This window comes from Loxodonta africana, chromosome 3, assembly GCF_030014295.1.
Source record: "Loxodonta africana isolate mLoxAfr1 chromosome 3, mLoxAfr1.hap2, whole genome shotgun sequence".
In the NCBI taxonomy this organism is placed as follows: Eukaryota; Metazoa; Chordata; class Mammalia; order Proboscidea; family Elephantidae; genus Loxodonta; species Loxodonta africana.
The window spans coordinates 9,544,527-9,557,636 of record NC_087344.1 but is presented as its reverse complement, the minus strand read 5'-3'; the positions used below and the strand labels follow the sequence as shown (position 1 = coordinate 9,557,636).

Below are 13,110 nucleotides of genomic sequence, written 5' to 3'. Positions count from 1 at the left end.
GCCAGAGGACGGGGTCACGGGGCACGGAAGGCTGGCTGGAGATCCTCTCCCAGCCTCAGGAAGCTGCGGATAAACTGGGAGGCCTGAGGGGGCCGTGACAGGATGGAGCACAGGTGAGGGCCCCTCACAAACTATCTGCAGAGGCTAAGCACTAGAGAAGTGTACAACCTGTTACAGACCTTCTCTCCACACCACCATCATACTGTCATTCCCGTTCGCCTTGTGAAGCTCACCGCTCCCCCAGCCCCAAGGCCGGCCTTCAGTCCCAGAGCTCTGAGGCCAGCGGGGAGCAGAGGGAGCTGGAAGGACCTCCAGGCCCCGCCTTGGCCGGCCCTCTTTCTCTGAAGCTTGATGCATTTTTAACTCCTTCCAGAAAAGTGTTGTCTTAAGGAAAATTTCAGAGCAACAAAAAGCTGGCAGCAGCCATGGAAACCACGTCTGGCTACCCATGACGAGTAGAAAAGGCGGGTGTGTCAACGGTATTTACAGAAATGACCCCCATGGGTATCAAACGGCAAACCCCTTACGTGACATCTGCTGGAACAACAACTTTCTGTTGTTTGCAAACTTGGAGCAAACAAGGTGACTTCAGCAGCACCCAAGGATCCCAACTCCTCAGGAATTTCTACGGCTCTCTCGGAGGGGAGGTGGAGGGAATTCTGCAAGGCCTGCCCAGCATCCCTCGTGGCAGATCCTCTCCTACGGTCGCACCCTAGCCTGAGGGCAGTGGCTCAGTGCTGGGGGGTGGGGTGAGAGACCCTCTATCTGGCGGGGCGGGGTGGGGGGTGGCAGATAGGGCAGGACTCTAGTCTGAGGGGGACAGCCCTCCAGTCTCCATGACCCAGCCTGAGAGAGGTGGGATTGAGAGCTGGGTGGGTCCCAGGCAGGTCAGGAATGGGATGCATTCCATGCTGCTCAGGAGGCCTAAAACCAATGGAATTAAAGTTAGATTCCATGGGGGACTTCCAGCCAAACTACAAAATCAAACCAAACCCATTGCCATTGAGTCAATTCTGACTCATAGTGACCCTATAAACAGAGTAGAACTGCCCCACAGGGTTTCCAAGGAGTGGTTGCTGGATTTGAACTGCCAACCTTCTGGTTAGTAGCCATAGCTTTTAACCACTGCACTACCAAGGACTGCTTAAAACTGAAGATACTGGCAGCTGGAGGCCAGAGAAGCCAGGTGGTAGAAATAAATACATTTTTATTGCTGTTGTTGTTTTAAGTTCAAGTCAATGGGCTCAAACATGACAATGATTGTGAGGGAACACTTACGATTTCTATAAGGCCGGCAATACTCTGATACCAAAGCCAGATAAAGATAACCACAAGAAAAGAAGACTACATGCCAATATCCTTTATAAATCCAGATGTAAAAATCCTCAATAAAATAACTAGCAAGCTGAGTCCAGAGGCATACTGTTATGGATTACAATGTACTCCCCAAAAATGTGTGTCAACTTGGATAGGTCATGATTCCCAGTATTATGTGGCTGTCTGCCATTTTGTCATCTGATGTGACTTTCCTATGTGTTGTAAATCCTACCTCTATGATGCTAATGAGTCAGGATTAGAGTAAGTATGAGGCAGGACTCAATCTACAGGATTAGGTTGTATTTTGAGTCAATCTCTTTTGAAATATAAAAAAGAGAATCCAGCAGAGAGAAGAGGGGCCTCATACCGCCAGGAAGGAAGAATCAGGAGAAAAGAGTGAGCTTTGGACCTGGAGTCCCTGAGCTGAGAAGCTCCTAGACGTGGGAGAGGACTGATGACAAGGACCTTCCCCCAGAGCTGACAGAGAAAGCCTTCACCTGGACCTGGCACCCTGAATTCGGACTTCTAGCCTCCTAAACTGTGAGAGAATAAACTTCTCTTTGTTAAATCCATACACTTGTGGTCTTTCTATTACAGCAGCACTAGATGACTAAGACACATTAAAAGAATTCTACACCATGAAGCAGAGGATTTATTAAACAATGTAATACACCACGTTAATGAAACAGAGAAAAAGAATTACATTATTACCTCAATCAACACAAAAAAGGCATCTGACAAAACCCAGGACCCTTTCATCACAGAAACACTCAACAAACGAGACAGAAAAGGTAAATTCCTCAACATGCTAACGCAATACTCAATGGGGAAAGACTGAAATCATTCTCCCTAAGAACAGGACAGACCAGTGTGTCCACTTACACCACTGCCAGAGCAATTTGCTAAGAAAAATAAATAAAAGGTATCCAAATGGGAAAGGAAGAAGTAAAACTATCTCTATTCATAGATGATATGATCCTATATATAGAAGATTCCAAAGGAATCCACAAGTGCTAGACCTAATAAATGAATTCAGCAAAGTTGTAGGATACTGTTCAACACACAAAAATCAGGGTTGCAGTTCTATAAACCAGCAATGAACAGCTTAAAAATGAAATCAAGAGAACAAGGAAAGTCAATACAACTGGACTAAACCAAAAGCAACGAAGTTTCCTGAATACGACCAAATCCTTCGAAGGCCAGAGTAGCAGGGACAGGGGTCTGGGGACCATGGCTTCTGGGGACATTTAGGTCAATTGGCATAGCAAAATGTATTAAGAAAATGGTCTGCATTCCACTTCAGTGAGAGGCGTCTGGGGTCTTAAACGCTAGCAATCAGCCATGTAAGATGCATAAATTTGTCTCAACCTACCTGGAGCAAAGAAGAATGAAGAACACCAAAGACACAAGGGAAATATGAGCCCAAGAGACAGAAAGGGCCACATAAACCAGAGACTCCATCAGCCTGAGACCCAAAGAAGTAGGTGGTGCCCGGCTACCACCAATCATCGCCCTGACAGGGAACACAACAGAGAATCCCTGATGGAGCAGGACAACAGCGGGATGCACATCTTAAATTCTTGTAAAAAGACCTGGCTTAATGGTCTGACTTAGCCCAGAGGGAGCCTGACAGTCATGGTCCCCGGACCCTTTGATAGCCCAAGATTGGAACCATTCCCGAAAACAACTCTACAGACAGGGATTGGCCTGGACTATAAGACAGACAATGACGCTGGTGAGGGGTGAACTTCGTGGCTCAAGTAGACACATGAGACTATGCAGGCAACTCCTGTCTGGGGCGAGATGAGAAGGAAGAGGGGGACAGGAGCTGGCTGAACGGATACAGGTGGAGAGGAGGAATGTGCTGTCTCATTACTGGGAGAGCAGCTGGGCGTGCAAGGCAGGGTGTATATGGCTTTTTGTATGAGAGACTGACTTGATTTGTACACTTTCACCTAAAGCACAATAATTTTTAAAAAAAACTCTTCCATTTACTATAGTATCTAAAAGAAAAAAATACCTAGGAATAAATTTAACTGGGGAGGTAAAAGACCTGTACACGGAAAACTACAAAACATTAAGGAAAGAAATTGTTGTTGTTAGGTGCCATCAAGTCGGTTCCGACTCATAGTGACCCTATGCACAACAGAACGAAACAATGCCTGGTCCTGAGCCATCCTTACAATTGTTGTTATGCTTGAGCTCATTGTTGCAGCCACTGTGTCAATCCACCTCGTTGAGGGTCTTCCTCTTTTCCGCTGACCCTGTACTCTGTCAAGCATCCAGGGACTGATCCCTCCTGACATGTCCAGAGTATGTAAGACGCAGTCTCGCCATCCTTGCTTCTAAGGAGCATTCTGGCCGCACTTCCTCCAAGACAGATTTGTTTGTTCTTTTTTTTCTGAGGTGACTTCCATCTATTTAGGTCTCTTTAATTTAAATTAAATTTTAATTTAAAATGACCTAAATAGATGGAAGTCACCTCAGAAAAACGGCCTAGAGATTACTTCCACAAGGTCCCAGCTATTGAAAGCCCTACAGAGTACAGTTCTACTCTGAAACACATGAGGTCACCATGAGTCAAAACCAACTCAAACGCAACTGGGTTTTGTTTTGTTTTGTTGTTCATTTAAATAAATAGGAAGAAATCCTGCGTTCATAGATTGGCAGACTTAATATCGTTAAGGTGTCAGTATATCAATTCATTGCAATCCCAGTCAAAATTCTAACAGTCATTTTTTAAGAAGCAGAAAATCAAATCCTGAAATTCATATGGAATTGGAAGATGATACAAAGCAATCTTAAAAAAAAGGAACAAAGTAGGACAACTCATACATGCCTATTTAAAAATGTACTACAAAGCTACAATGATCCAAACAGTCTGGCTCTGGTATAAGAGAAGACATATAGACCAGTGGAAGAGAACTGAGAGTCCAGAATAAACCCAGACATTTATGGTCAATTCATTTCCCACAAAGGTAAAAAATCCATTCAATGTGGGATGAAAAAAAAAAAAGTCTCTTCAACAAATGGGGCTGGCAACTATTAGAGTTAAAGTTTTATAGTTTTTAAAGTATGGGTAGTGCTTCGGGACCTAGTTTTTAACAACAGATTCTTAGATGTGACATCAAAATCATGAGACAAAATATATAAATTGGACTTCAACAAAATTAAAAACTTTTGTCCATCAAAGTCTTTATCAAGAAAATGATGATACAACCTACAGATTGGATGAAATATTTAAGAATCATATATTGGATAAGAGTTTAATATCCAGAATACATAATTCCTATAATTCAACAACAAAAAGATAAAAAACACAGAAAAAATTGGGCAAAGGACCTGAACAGACATCTCTCCAAAGAAGATAAACAAATGGCCAATAAGCACATGAGACGATGTTCAAAGTCATTAGCGATGTGTTATTGTCAACTGCCACCAAGTCAATTCCAACTAACAGCGACCCTATGTACAAAAGAACAAAACACTGCCCAGTCTTGCTATGTTTGAGTCATTGCTGCAGCCACTGTGTCAGTCCAACTCATTGAGGGTCTTCCTCCATTTTGCTGACCCTCTATTTCATCAAGCACGATGTCTTCCTCCAGGGGCCAGTCCCTCCTGAGAACACGTCCAAAGTCCCTCCTGAGAACATGTCCAAAGTATGTGAAATGAAGTCTCACTACCTTCGCTTCTAAGGAGCATTCTAGTTGTACTTCTAAGACAGATTTCTTCGTTCTTATGGCAGTCCATGGTACATTCAATATTCTTTGCCAACACCATAATTCAAAGGCATCAATTCTTCTCCTATCTTCCTTAGTCATTGTCCAGCTGTCACATGCACATGAAAAAAAAAAAATGCCACTGGAAAGACCATGGCTTGGGCCAGGTGCATCTTAGTCCTCAAGGTAACAACTTTACTTTTTAACACTTTAAAGGGATCTTCTGCAGCAGATTTGCTCAATGCAATGCGCCGTTGATTTCTTGACTGCTGCTCCTGTAAGAGTTGATTGTGGGTCCAAGTAAAATGAAATTCTTGACAACTTCAATCTTTGCTCCTTTATCATGCTGTTGCTCGTTGGTCCAGTTGTGAGGATTTTTGTTTTATGTTGAGGTGCAATCCATACTGAAGGCTGTGGTCTTTGATCTTCATCAGTAAGTGCTTCAAGTCCTATTCACTTTCAGCAAGCAGGGGTGTGTCATCTGGATAATGCAGGTTGTTAACTAGCCTTCCCTTCAATCCTGATACCCCGTTCTTCTTCATATAGTCCAGCTTCTCAAATTATCTGCTCAGCATACAGACTGAATAAGTATGGTGAAAGGATACAACCCTGACGCACACCTTTCTTAACTTTAAACCACAAAGCATCCCCTCATTCTGTTCGAACAACTGCCTCTTGGTCTAAGTACAGGCTCCTCATAAGCACAATTAAGTGTTCTGGAATTTCCATTCTTCGCAATGTTATTCATGATTTGTTATGATCCACACGGTTGAATTCCTTAGCATAGTCAATAAAACACAGGTAAACATCCTTCTGGTATTCTCCGCTTTCAGCCAGGATCCATCTGACATCAGAAATGATATCCCTGGTTCCACGTCCTCTTCTAAATCCTGCTTGAATTTCTGCCAGCTCAGTGTCGATGTGCTGCTGCAACCATTTTTGGATTATCTTCGCCTAATTTTACTTGCATGTGATATTAATGATATTGTCCTATAATTTCCACATTCCGCTGCATCACCTTTCTTTGGAATGGCACAAATACGGATCTCTTCCAGTTGGCTGGCCAGGCAGCTGTCTTCTGAATTTCTTGGCTGGTAAGTGAGCATCTCCAGCGCTGCATCCATTTGCTGAAACATCTCAGCTGGTATTCTGTCAACTCCTGGAGCCCTGTTTCTCACCGATGTCTTCAGTGTAACTGGGCCTTCTTCCTTCAGTACCATCGGTTCTTAGTCATAAGCTACGTCCTGAAGTGGTTGAATGTCAACCAAGTCTTCACGGTACAGAGATTGTGTGTATTCTTCCCATCTTCTTTTGATGCTTCCTGCGTTGTTGAATAATTTGCCCATAGAATCTTTCAATACTGCAACTCAAGGCTTAAACTTTTTCTTCAATTTTTTTAACTGGTGAAATAGCTGAGCGTGTTCTTCCCTTTTATTTTTCTAACTCCATGTCTTTGCACATTTTATCATAAAGCTTTACTATGTCTTCTCCTGCCACCCTTTGAGATCTTCCTTAATCATTGGAGATTTAAGGAAATCCAAATCAAAGCAAAAATGAGATACCACTTCACACCTACTACGATGGCTATTATTAATCTAACAATTTAAAATGGTACTGCCACCATAGAAAACATTTTGGAGATTCCTCGAAAAGTTAGGTGGCACTGCTGGTTCAGTGGCAGCATTCTTACCTTCCATGTGGGAGACCCGGCTTTGACTCCTAGCCAGTGTAGTTCCTATGGAGCCACCACGTGTCTGTCCGTGGAGGCTTGAATGATGCTATGATGCTGAACAGGTTTCAGTGGAGTTTTCAGACTAAGGAAGGCTAGGTGATCTACCCCTAAAAACCAGCCCATAAACGTCCTGTGAATCACAATGGTCAGATTCATTTCATAGCACATGGGGTAATCACAAGTCAGGGTCAACTCAAAAACAGCTAACAACAACATAATATACAAAGTGAAGCACATTATATTGCCGTTGAGTCGATTCTGACTCACAGCGACTCTGTAGGACCGGGCACAACTGCCCTACACGGTTTCCAAGAAGCAGCTCGTGGATTTGAACTGCCAACCTTTTGGTTAGCTGCTGAGCTCTTAACCACTGTGCCACCAAGGCTCCTCGTGTCTATGTATGCACATAAAAATGTATGTTGGAACCATGACTAAAGAGAAACATGAATTTAAAGAAAAATTGATTAATCATTAAGCTTGAAGGGAAAAATTAAGAACAATTCCCACTGAAATCAGTGTCTATAATGCAATAAAATATAAGCATATTGAGGATGTGGCTAAACTAGTGAATAAGGAGCCCTGTTGGCACAGTGACTGAGCGCTTGGCTATTGAACGAACGGTTGTCAGTTCGAACCCAAGACCTGACAACCTGCTCCCATAAGGGTAACAGCCTAGAAAACCCAATGGGGAAGTTCTACTCTGTCACATGGTGTCACTATGAGTCAGAACTGATTCAAGGGCACCTAACAACAATAAATTAGTGAATACAAACTGAACCTTTATCACAGACAGCTAGATACACTGACTGAGCATTCATCAAATATGACCATGTAGTGAGTCATAAAGAAAATATCACCCCAGATGTTCTGTTAACCCAAAACTAAAAGCATTCCTGAAGCCCACTCAAAGATTAGACTGAACCATAAAACACAAAATAATACTCGTGAAGAGTGCGCTTCTTAGTTGAAGCAGATACGCAAGACCAAACAGGCAGCTTCTGGCCAGAGGCAGGACGAGAAAGCAGGAAGGGACAGGAACTGGTTGAATGGACACAGGAAACCTGGGGTAGAAAGGGGAAGTGTGCCATCCCATTATAGGGACTGTAACTAATGTCACATAACAATAGGTGTGAAAATTTTTGTAGGAGAAATTAACTAGAGCTGTAAACTTTCACCTAAAGCACAAAAAAAAAAAAGATACACAAAAAAAGAATGAAAATGTCAGATGTCAGCTAATTTCAAAGAAGATGATATCTTACCGTATTTAACAATTCTCCTGTTACTGGGTATTGTGTTGTCTTCAATTAGAAATAAAGCTGTGAAACGATCTCAAAGAAAAAAAAAAAAAAAGGATATTAGATAGGCCACAGTTCTTGCACAGTTAAATCAAAAATGAAGGTGAACAAATATCAGAGAGTGGAAGCAAAACTAAACAAATCGAAAAGCAAAAGCTGGTTTATGTACTTAGAATCTGATTACAGGAAAAGTTTTTAAACCCTATGTGACAGCTGATAACCAATTTAGAGTCACTGGGCACTGGGAATGGGACTGGGACTGGGGTAAGAGCTACAGCTGCTAACCAAAAGGTCAGCAGTTCGAATCCACCAGCTGCTTCTTGGAAACGCTACAGGGCAGTTCTACTCTCCTACAGAGTCACTATGAGTCGGAATCGACTTCACAGTAACAGTTTTTGGTTTTGGTTTATCACCGTGAAAAATCAAAGTACTCAGAACCTGGAAATGTGATTAACGGATCCTGAAATACATGTTATCTTTAAAAACGTAATATTAAAAAACGAAGAAAAGAAAAAAAAAATCATTGCCCTGGAATGGACAGGTGTTACAGCCTAGAACTGCTCCATAGGGTTCTCTTGTCTGTAATGTTTACAAAAAGCACAGGCCTCTCTCTCGCAGTTCCACTCAGAGCATTCGAACGCCAACCTTGTTTCAGGTTAGCACACCAGCGCAAACTGTCTGGTCCACCCAGGGGCCTTCAAAAAACAAGGGGTCGGGGGGGGGGTGCAGTGTTTTTGAAAAAAGCAAAGAGCCTGTTCAAATCTGTAAACCAAGAGAGAGAAAACAAAACAAACCGATTGCCGTGGAGTCGATTTCGACTCATAGCGACCCTACAGGACAGAGCAGAACTGGTTTCCAAGGAGCGGCTGGTGGATTCGAACTGCCGACCTCTTGGTTAGCAGCCGAGCTCTAACCACTGTGCCACCAGGGGGAGCGAATATTAAGTAAATTTTAATAAAACTTTAAAGAAATGATAAGCTTCAAGAATGAAAGAAACATGATTTGACCGAAAATGACAACACGAAGGCAACTTTCTGACTCGCGCCGTGGGCCACGGGGACAGCCGGCGCCGCCCTGAGAGTGCAGGGGACGCGGCTGGGGGCGCAGGCGAGGAAGCCCCGCGGGCCGCTCCGGGCGGACGTGGGGAGGGGTCAGGGAAGGGCCGGCAGGAAAGGGCGCAGCGGGTCACCTGGCCGGAGGCAGGAAGGTCGGGCGCACCGGCTCGGAGCGGCTTAACCGGAAACGGACGCGGATCTGCGACGACACCGGGCCGGGGACCCCGAGACCCCGGACGGGGAGGACACGGGACTGGAGGGGACGCGAAGCGCGGGACTGAACTAGAAAGACAAGTCTGACTCACCCTTGTGGGACTGTCGCTGCAACTGACCCTCTTCCGTGTCTGCCAGAAATGGCGCGGCGGGGCAGGCTGTGCAGGGGTGGGGCGGGGCCTCGGGCGGCTGGGGCGGGGCGGAACTGTGCAGGGGCGGGGCCTCGGGCTGCGGGGGCGGGGCGGAACTGTGCATAGGCGGGGCAGGCTGTGCAGGGGTGGGGCGGGGCCTCGGGCGGCTGGGGCGGGGCGGAACTGTGCAGGGGCGGGGCCTCGGGCTGCGGGGGCGGGGCGGAACTGTGCATCTGCGGGGCAGGCTGTGCAGGGGTGGGGCGGAACCTCGGAAGGGGCGGGGGGGAGGCGGAACTGTGCAGGGGCGAGGCGGGGCTGCACAGGGGCGGGGCGGGGCCTCGGGTGGCGGGGACGAAGCGGAAGCGTGCAGGGGCGAGGCAGGGCTGAGCTGAGGGCGGGTCTTGGGCGGCAGGGGTGAGGCAGGGCTGTGCTGGGGTGGGGCGAGGCCTCGAAAGGCAGGGCGAGGGGGCCTCTTAGGGGTGGGCGGGGCTGTGGGGTGGGCGGGGGCGGGACGGAGCTGTGCCGGGGCGGGGCGGTGCCGTGCAGGGTTGGGGTGGGACTCAGACTGCGGAGGCCGGGGCAGGGCTTTGCAGAAGGTGGGGCGGGGCCTCGGACGGCGAGGGGCGGGGTGGGGCGGAGCCTCGGCCGGCGAGGGGTGGAGCGAGGAGTGAGGCAAGCTGGGCCTGAGCTTCCCCCCACCCCCACACACAAACACCTGGGCTTTCGGTTTCTGACCTTCCGACAGAACTTGATTCTCCTCCTTTTGAACCATTTCAGTCTTTGGGGTCCTGAGAACCAGAACTGCTTCCTTTAACGTTTCAAACAATTTGAGAGCAGAGTTGTGTGGGTTATGTATATTGCAAGCTGAGGTGTTTCATTTTTGTGTACTCCAGTCGATTACAACTCATAGCGACCCCATAGCACATAAACTCTATATATTATAGGCACCCTCGTGGCACGGTGGTTAAGAGTTCGGCTGCTAACCAAAAGCTTGGCAGTTGGAATCCACCAGCTGCTCCTTGGAAACTCCATGGGGCATTTCTACTCTGTCCTATAGGGTCGCTATGAGCCTGAATCAACTCGACAGCGCGTTTGGGTTTGGTTTGGTACAGTCATACAACCCAGAGCTGTGAGTCCTGTGTAAACCAAAACATGCTCTTCCATTTTATGGTGCAGGTAGTCCACTACTTATAACGTGTATCAATTCTGACATAAGTCGAATACATCTTTTTGTTTGTTTTCCTTATTATTGCCTTTTATTATCGGTATCTTTATAAATCTGATCTTTTATCTGTCAGCATCAGTGTTGTAAAGGTGAAGTTGGAGTCCTAATGGCTGTTCAGTTCTAGTACAGTTCGATTGTCCTATGTCTTTAGAGGTGAACATTGCCCAACTTTCTATTCGGTTATGACTCCCTACACCAACACCGACACAGACTTCATTGTAGACCGGGTTATACCGCAGTGCTTTGATCAGTAAATCATAACACTGAGCGTGTACCACTGAACACCTGAGAAAGATGTTGTTGCTTTTAGATTGGTTCGGACTCATAGCAACTCTGCGTACAGCAGAAGGAAACACTGTCCAGTCCTGAGCCATCTTCACAATCATCTGTCTTTGAGCCCATTGCTGCAGCCACTGTGTCAGTCCATCTCATTGAGGGTCTTCCTCTACTTTACCAAGCATGATGCCCTTCTGCAGAGACTAGTCCCTCCTGATAACATCTTCAAACTACGTGAGACAAAGTCCCACCACCCTGGCTTCCGAGGGGTACTCTGGCTGTACTTCTTCCAAGACGGATTTTTTTCATTCTTCTGGCAGTCCACGGTATATTCAATATTCTTCGCCAATGCCATAATTCAAAGGCATCAAATCTTCGGTCTTCCTCATTCATTGTCCAGTTTTCACATGCATATGAGGTGACTGAAAACATCATGGCTTGGGTCAGATGTACCTTAGTGCTCAAAGTAACATCTTTGTTTCTCAACATTTTAAAGAGGTCCTTTGCAACAGATTCGCCCAAGGCAATACGTCATTTGATTTCTTGACTGCTGCTTCCGTGGGTGTTGATTATGAATCCAAGTAAAATGAAATCCTTGACAACTTCAAACTTTTCTCCATTTGTCATGATATTGCTTATTGATCTAGTTGTGATGATTTCTGTTCTTCTTATGTTGAAGTATAATCCATAGGGAAGGCTGTAGTCTTTGATCTTCATCAGTAAGTGCTTCGATTCTTCTTCACTTTCAGTCAAGCAAGGTTGTATCATCTGCATAACACAGGCTAATGAATGAGTCTTCCTCCAATCCTGATGCCACATTCTTCTTCATATAGTCCAGCTTCTCAGATTATTTGCTCAGCATACAGATTGAATAAGTATGGTGAAAGGATACAACCCTGACCCACACCTTTCCTGATTTTAAATCATGCAGTATCCCCTTGTTTTGTGTTTGAACGTCTACCTCTTGGTCTATGTACAGTTTCCTCATGAGCACAATTAACTCTTCTGGAATTCCTATTCTTCACAATCTTACCCATAATTTGTTATGTTCCACAGCTGAGAATAATATCAGCAAATCGTGTGCTGTAACATTGTATGTAATACATATTACTAAATATATTATTTAAAAAAAAAAAAGAATGGTCATAAGTGTGGTTCATTGTCACTGGAATACATTTTAAGTTGGGGACTACCTGTATTCAAAGCCAATGAGACTGATTCTAAGGTAGCCACTCTCCCAACCTATTTTATTAAGGTTCCTCAAGAACCTGGTGATACTAATTGACAAAATAAGATTTGGGATTATTGCTCCAGTCAAAAGGAGGTCAGGTCTCTCATCGTCATATTAATCCTGGACGTTTCCAAATCCCTCCGAACTGGGGTGAATAAAGCACATTTGTTTAGGATCTCTCAATTTTGAGGAACAATCACCCAACTTGTAACAATGCTGCACTAAGAAAGACTTTTGTTTTGACCCCATTGATACTCATTCTATTCCTCCCATTTCTTAACAACTGGTTAAAGATCTTGTCTCAGTTATCTAGTGCTGCTATATCTACTGCTGCTATAACTACAAGTGGATGGTTTTAACAAACAGAAATGTATTCTCTCAAAGTCTAGGAAGCTACAAGTCCAAATTCAGGGTGCCAGCTCCAGGGGAAGGTCCTTGTCATCAATCTACCCCTGGTCTAGGAACTTCTCAGCACAGGGACCCCGGGTCCAAAGAATGCACTCTGCTCCCGGCACTTCTTTCTTGGTGTTAGGAGGTCCCTCTCCTCTCTGCTTGATTCTTTTATGTCTCAAAAAAGAGTGACTCAAAATACAGCCTAATCCTGTAGATTGAGTCCTGCCTCATTAACATCATAGAGGCAGGATTTACAACACAGAGGATAATCACAAAATGGAGGACAACTACACAATATTGGGAATCATGGTCTAGCCTAGTTGACACACATTTTGGGGGGCACGATTCAATCCATAGCAGGTCTCCACCCTGCTGGGATGAATTCCTTTCTCTTCCCTTTTTCATTCCCCTTTGTTTTGCCCATTCTCTTACTAATCATTCCAACCTCCTAAATTATCTGTCATTTCCAGATTTAGAAATAGCTCTGAGGCTAATGACAAAATCTAAGCTTAGCTCAGGGTCA

General features: G+C 45.1%; 1 protein-coding gene across 1 annotated transcript in view; it reads right to left on the bottom strand.

Moving 5' to 3' along the window:
- LOC100656360 (zinc finger protein 699-like) overlaps positions 1-9,508 on the bottom strand; it is a 30,692-nt gene extending 21,184 nt beyond the window's left edge. The window contains exons 1-2 of the mRNA XM_064280415.1: positions 9,424-9,508; positions 8,028-8,096 (exon numbers count right to left, since the gene is read on the bottom strand). The gene's annotated coding sequence lies outside the window, so the exon portion shown is untranslated. The remainder of the gene's footprint in view (positions 1-8,027; positions 8,097-9,423) is intronic.
- Positions 9,509-13,110: the final 3,602 nt, after the last annotated feature.